The sequence below is a fragment of the Eretmochelys imbricata genome, chromosome 1, assembly GCF_965152235.1.
Source record: "Eretmochelys imbricata isolate rEreImb1 chromosome 1, rEreImb1.hap1, whole genome shotgun sequence".
NCBI classification, from domain to species: Eukaryota; Metazoa; Chordata; order Testudines; family Cheloniidae; genus Eretmochelys; species Eretmochelys imbricata.
The window spans coordinates 112,042,732-112,048,731 of record NC_135572.1 but is presented as its reverse complement, the minus strand read 5'-3'; positions in this window follow the sequence as shown (position 1 = coordinate 112,048,731).

The window sequence follows — 6,000 nt, the reverse complement described above, 5'->3', positions numbered from 1 at the left end:
CGTGTGATGAATTAATAAAGAATGCATGAATGTGAAGCAACAATGATTTTATTGCCTCTGCAAGCAGTGATCGACGGGGGAGGGGACAGTGGTTAGCTTACAGGGAAGTAGAGTGGGTTTCATCAAGGAGAAACAAACAGAACTTTCACACCATAGCCTAGCCAGTCATGAAACTGGTTTTTGAAGCTTCTCTGATGTGTACCGCGCCCTCCTGTGCTCTTCTAACCACCCTGGTGTCTTGCTGCGCATAACCAGTGGCCAGGCGATTTACCTCAACCTCCCACCCCGCCATAAACGTCTCCCCCTTACTCTCACAGATATCGTGGAGTGCACAGCAAGCAGTAATAACAGTGGGAATATTGGTTTTGCTGAGGTCTAAGCAAGTCAGTAAACTGCGCCAGCGTGCCTTTAAACGTCCAAATGCACATTCTACCACCATTCTGCACTTGCTCAGCCTGTAGTTGAACAGCTCCTGACTACTGTCCAGGCTGCCTGTGTATGGCTTCATGAGCCATGGCATTAAGGGGTAGACTGGGTCCCCAAGGATAACTATAGGCATTTCAACATCCCCAACAGTTATTTTCTGGTCTGGGAATAAAGTCCCTTCCTGCAGCTTTTGAAACAGACCAGAGTTCCTGAAGATGCGAGCGCCATGTACCTTTCCCGGCCAACCCACGTTGATGTTGGTGAAATGTCCCTTGTGATCCACCAGAGCTTGCAGCACTATTGAAAAGTACCCCTTGTGGTTTATGTACTCGCCGGCTTGGTGCTCCGGTCCCAAGATAGGGATATGGGTTCTGTCTATGGCCCCATCACAGTTAGGGAATCCCATTGCAGCAAAGCCATCCACTATGACCTGCACGTTTCCCAGACTCACTACCCTTGATATCAGCAGATCTTTGATTGCGTTGGCTACTTGCATCACAGCAGCCCCCACAGTAGATTTGCCCACTCCAAATTGATTCCCGACTGACCGGTAGCTGTCTGGCATTGCAAGCTTCCACAGGGCTATTGCCACTCGCTTGTGAACTGTGAGGGCTGCTCTCATCTTGGTATTCTGGTGCTTCAGGGCAGGGGAAAGCGAGTCACAAAGTTCCATGAAAGTGCCCTTATGCATGCGAACGTTTCGCAGCCACTGGGAATTGTCCCAGATCTGCAACACTATGCGGTCCCACCAGTCTGTCCTTGTCTCCCAGGCCCAGAATTGGTGTTCCACCGCATGAACCTGCCCCATTAGCACCATGATGCCCACATTGCCAGGGCCCGTGCTTTGAGAGAAGTCTGTGTCCATGTCCTCATCACTCTCGTCACTGCGCTGATGTCACCAAGTAGCCCAGTTTTGCTTTGTCAGGTTGTGGTGCTGCATATACTGCTGGATAATGCGTGTGGTGTTTAATGTGCTCCTAATTGCCAAAGTGATCTAAGCGGGCTCCATGCTTGCTGTGGTATGGTGTCTGCACAGAAAAAAGGCACAGAACGATTATCTGCTGTTGTTCTGATGGAGGGAGGGGCGACTGATGACATGGCTTACAGGGTTGGCTTACAGGGAATTAAAATCAACAAAGGCGATGGCTTTACATCAAGGAAAAACAAAAACAACTGTCACACAGAATGGCCCCCTCTAGGATTGGGCTCAAAACCCTGGGTTTAGCAGGCCAATGCTCAACCCACTGAGCTATCCCTCCCTCCAGTATTCCAGGCAGTACTGAATCTCCATTAAACTTTTCAAGGTTCCCCTGACAGACCCCACCGAAACAATTGTCAGCCATTGATTTCACGGAGGGAGGGATGGGGGAGCAAATGAATACAAAACAAATCTGGTCTATTTCTTGTTTTGATCCACTCCATCTATCTTTTACATCTTCGGCTGGCAGCAGATGGTGCAGTAGGACTACTAGCTATCCTCATCTCCTGGCTGCTCGCCAGAAGACAGTGCAATATGACTGCCAGCAAGACTAAAGAAAATGACCTGGTCGAGTCACTCCAATTTCAGTCCCTGCGCCTATGTCTGTCCAGGCACTCCTGACCAACCTTACCGAAGTGGCCAAGAGCAGTTAGGACTTGATGACGATGGTTATCAGGCCTATTGCACTGTCTGCTGCCACAAGGCAATGAACTGCTGCTGTGTAGCAATGCAGTACCATTTCTGCCAGCACCCAGGAGATGTACGGTGACAGTGAGCTGAGCGGGCTCCATGCTTGCCATGGTATGGTGTCTGCACAGGTAACCCCGGCGAAAAGGTGTGAAACGATTGTCTGCTGTTGCTTTCACGGAGGGAGGGAGGGAGGGAAGGAGGGCCTGACGACATGTACCCAGAACCACCCGCGACAATGTTTTTGCCCCATTAGGCATTGGGATCTCAACCCAGAATTCCAATGGGAGGCGGACACTGTGGGAAAGCTACCCACAGTGCAGCGCTCTGGAAGTCGACACTAGCCTCGGTACTGTGGAAGCACTCCACTGAGTTAATGCACTTAGAGCATTTTGTGTGGGGACATACACAATCAACTATATAAAAACAATTTCTAAAAAATCAACTTCTATAAATTCAACCTAATTTCGTAGTGTAGACATACCCTAAAGTTCGGCCATGGGTCAGGTCAGTCTGAGTTAATTAACTCTTGCTGGCCCTGTCACCTCTCAATGAGATATTATATTATACTCATAATGTCACAGTGGGTGTGTACCTCAACTCTGTATTTTGTGTTTTTTAGAAGTTTAAGTTTACTAACCTTCATTCTTTACAGCCTGGTTGTCGGCTATTTGAGTTTTGCTGAACTCAGTGTTCTGGAAGGGCATGAGATAACACAGGGCAACCTTAACTCTGCATTAATTAAGTTTTTTGTCAGTGAATCTATAGAAGCATTTTGCTGTGTAGTTGCCTGCCATTGTTTGTGCAGATGAAATGAAAATGGAAGCAAGAAAGTCAGAAACAAAGGAAAGGATTCTAGTTTTTCCACATCAGGGAAGAAAATATCATTTACAGACTACTGCCTAGGAGCAATGGAAATTTCTTGGTGCCTATCAGAAGGTATATATATCTATTTAATCATATAGCACACAGAGAAGCTTTGGGGCAGAAATATTCTTTAAGTGTCATATACCAGCAAGGCAATGACTGGTGCAGACAACAAGATAATAGCCCTCTTGCCAGCCTTTTATTTATTTATTTATTTCACATTCTTTGTATGGCAAATTGATTTCCAGTGCAAACCATTACATTATCTCATCTGTAGAACGCCTGGTGGCTAGTCAGGCCTGTAGAGAAATACAGTAGCATACAATTATCTTTCATGATTATATACATGTTTTACAAACCATTCCTTGATTTAAAAAAATGTGTTTTTTAATTGATTCGCTGTTGACAACAACATGAATTTCCTTTACGGGGACAAAAGGATTCACAAAACTCAAATGTGTTGGGTAAGTCTGAAAAAATTTCAGAAAAGTTTGGAAAAGCCCATAGACCCGTAATTCCACTGAATAAGCTTATCCTTACTTAAGAACATTTGTATCTAATCCCTTTTGCTGGGTCTGGTCCAATGAAGTGCTGAGCAACTTCAAAACAACTTCAGAGGATTGGGCCTTATGGGCAATATTCACCTGATTAAATCAAGCCTGCACAAGGAATTATGTACCTTTGAAACCATTAACATGAGGGTTAAGTGGTGCATAGGGTCTTGTGCAGAGTGGTAAATTTCAACACAGGTGTGCATCAGTCTGTGTGCATAAGCAAAGGTCATTGCTTCAAGCCCAAAAAATTCTGTTTGCTGGCTAAGTCTGTTTGATCTAGGGTTGTGCAATGCCCTGGAAAAAGTCTTCTCTGTGTTCCTGGCCTGAACTTTGAACGAAATTATGTAGAGACACCCTCAAATAACCTATCCCAGGTTTTTCATGAGCAGCAGTAGATGCTGACCATTTGGTGAATTTGGGGTAGACTACTAGTGGTGCTGGAAGTAATCAGCTGCTAGGTCTTTACTTTTAATAAAATGTTAAAGCTGCATTTAAGTCTGCTAGTGGTCTGAGCCTAAAAAGATTGCCACAATCTAAAACCCAAATACTGGATACTAGTGGGGTTTTATTTTGATGTTCAGCTTATTATTTTACCAAAGCCACTTAAAGGTTCTAAAAATATTTATCATAAAGTTTTGAAGTTCTGTCAACAATTTTTGCAACAAGAAGCAATAGTTTACAATGGAGTTTAAATTGTTTGCCATCAGCCTCAAGGGTCTTCACAGTTCTGTCTTGTTTACATCTTAATTCTTGATCCACCTATTCCGCATCTTGTACCCTTTGCTCTGTCCTCTTCTCTCGCCTTACCATTCTCTTTGGATCCTTGCATTCATGACAGTGTATTTTCCCATGCTAGTCCATACACCTGGAACAGTTTCCCCTCCCCTGCACACCAAGAACTGATCAGCAAGCCTTGGCACCAGGCTTGGATGGAAGGAATCCACCACAGAAAACAGAGCAGCAGTGAAGCCTTGTGAATGTAATACACCCTGCCACTTCAGCAGCTGTGCTTTGCAGGGGGAAATGGTCTGCAGAGCTCTACAGCAGTAGATTTACTTACCCCAAAGCCAGTTCATCTCCCAGCTCAACCCATCCTGCCCATCCAAAACTTGGTTTTCCATGAAAGCTGGGCTCTCTGGCTGATTGCAAACTCTGTGCACAAGTTCCCCAAACCCTTCCTCCTCCTACACAGTGAAACCACACTGTGGCCACAAAAGTGGCAGGGTGGGGTAGGTGTAGGACGGGGTCGTCAATTACTTTTTGTCAAGGTCCAGATTTCTTGGTCAAGGTGTAGTCAAGGTCTGGACTCCAGAGAAAATAATAAATAAGTCACAGTAATGATGATAATAAGTAAATAAAAAGATTTCAGAATCCATTCAAAAGCATCTGGAGGTCCAGATTTAGCCCAGGGTCCACCTTTGACTACACCTTAGTGTAGGATTTGCCATTAAAAATTAAAACCCCTCACATTTTAAAAATAACGAGATAAAGGTAACTGCATAGATGTAATATACCTAGGCTTTTGTAAGGTGTTTGGCTTAGAATGTTGTGCTGTACTGTTAAAAATTAGCACTATACAGTATCAATCGAGCACATTTTAAGCGGAGTAAAAACTGGCTCGCTGACAGATCTTAAAAAAAAAGTTGTCATTGAGGAATCATCATTGGGGGTATTTCTAGTGGGATTCTGCAGGGATTGGTACTAGGCCTAACGTTATTCAATATTTTCATCAATGATCTGGAAGTAAATGTTAATTGACTGCTGTTAATATTTGCAGATGACACAAAGATTGGCAGAGTGAAGACAAGGCAGTCAAAGAGCGTGACCTGGATGTCTTGGTAAACTGGGTCCATTCAAACAGCCAAATGGAAAATTATACATCTAGGACCAAAGAATTCAGGCCAGACCTACAGAATGCGGGGGATCACGTCCTGAAAAGCGGTCATTCTGAAAAGGATATAGGGGTGGTAGTGGACAAACAAGTGACCCATGAACTCCGAGGATGATGCTATGGAAAAAAGATGAGTGTGATCTTTGGCTGTATAAAAGGTAGAGTAGTGAGTAGGATGGTGATTATACCTCTGTATATGGCATTGGTGAGACAGATATTGGAATACTGCATCCAGTTCTGGAGTCTACATTTTAAAAACAACGTTAAAAAAAATCCTGCACCCATTAAAGTCAGAGGAGTTTTCTTATTAGCTTCTGTGGGTTCTAAATCCATCTAGGGATTGAGCTTTAAGTCCATCCAGTGTTTGCTTAATGTTAGTTCTCAGACCACGTACATTTGTTCACCTTGATCATTGTCAGTATTTTAAAATCTGCTAGCTTACATAGCTAGCATGTGCTTATTGATTGGCTTTGGTCTTGAACTGCTTAAACTTTGCTAAACGAGATTGTACAAAACATTAACTTACGTAAACATGTGTTTTTATTGTAACTCTTTCCTCATTTCTGTTATCCTTGTAGCACTAGAGCTGGTTGTAG